Genomic DNA, 1,329 nt, shown 5'->3' on the forward strand with positions numbered 1-1,329 from the left:
CTAAAAAATAAACATAAGTGAATATTAACACATAAATAGAAAAGAACCTCTTTCCCAACCATCCCCCAATGTCTGAGCTCCATAGATGATGCTACCGTTCCTTGCAGGAGGCTGGGGCCCCACCTACCTGCTCCCTTTTAGGACAATCTTATCCGCAAGAAGGTCTTCTAGTCTTGTGTGTTCTCCCTGCTGGTTCTGGCTTTGGCACTTGGGGGCCCAGGAACTTCTGGGTTCTCCCTGCCATGCTTCCATCCCTGGTCCCCAGTCTCAGTACCCTGGACCCTGTGGCTGACCTCATTGAGGGGGCTGCTGTGCCCAGTTGTCCACCTAGTATTGCATCAGTTTACGCCTCCCAAGGCAACGCTCCTCCAGTGACTGAGCGTGTGGAGATGCTTAAGGTCAACATATTCCTGGGAAACTCAGAGCTTCTTTTCTGACTGCTTCAAAGATCTCAGTCCTCCTCCCCTCTCTCCCCCCTCACCCTACTGGGTGAGACCTGCTTCAAGTCCTGATGCCTGTCCAAGTCTTTCATAACTCTTTCACATAGTATGCCCCCCTCATAAAACGGTAGCAGATTTAATCTGGTCTTGGCATCTACAGAGTCAGAGACTCTGACCTCCTCTTCTTTCAGTCACTGCTGCTCCTGTGGCCAGGTTGACAGTTGTGGGCCACAGAGTCACACCCCACCTTCTCCAAACCCCAGGCTGCCCCTTCCCAAGCCTGAACCCCTCTTAGGGTTGCATTTCTTCACGTTCCTGCTGATCACATCCAGTGCATCTCAACTACCACTCTCCATGACAACGTTAGACTGGAAGCAAGCAGGGTCTTGGCAGGGGTGGACCAAGCAGTAGAGGCTTGTGAATCACCATGGAAACCCCAGGTATCCAGTGCTAGGCGTTTTTAAATGGTGGGGCTGGATGTCAATTCTCTACCCTCCTCTAGAGTGTCCGGGCAGTCCTGTGTTGGGGCATTGCTGCTTGTGGGGTGAAGGGTATTCTGGAAGTAACAGGCCTAGGAAGGCATTGTGACTCTGAGAGCTCTGAATGAAAATTTTACATTTTCTGAGTTCTCTTTTTTTTTGAGTTGGAGTCTCACTCAGTTGCCCAGACTGGAGTGCAGTGGCCGCTCCTGGCCACCGCAGCCTCGAGCCGCTGGGCTCTGGCAATCCTTCCACCTCAGCCTTCCAAGTAGCTGAACTACAGGCGCACGCTACCACACCCGGCAAATTTTTTGATTTATTGTAGAGATAAGGTCTCGCCAAGTTGCCCAGGTGGGACTCAAACCCGCAGTCTCAGGCAATCCACTCACCTCAGCCTCCCAAAGCGCGGG

The sequence above is a fragment of the Carlito syrichta genome, unplaced genomic scaffold, assembly GCF_000164805.1.
Source record: "Carlito syrichta isolate Samal-C Ts95f unplaced genomic scaffold, Tarsius_syrichta-2.0.1 Scaffold123294, whole genome shotgun sequence".
Lineage (NCBI taxonomy): Eukaryota > Metazoa > Chordata > Mammalia > Primates > Tarsiidae > Carlito > Carlito syrichta.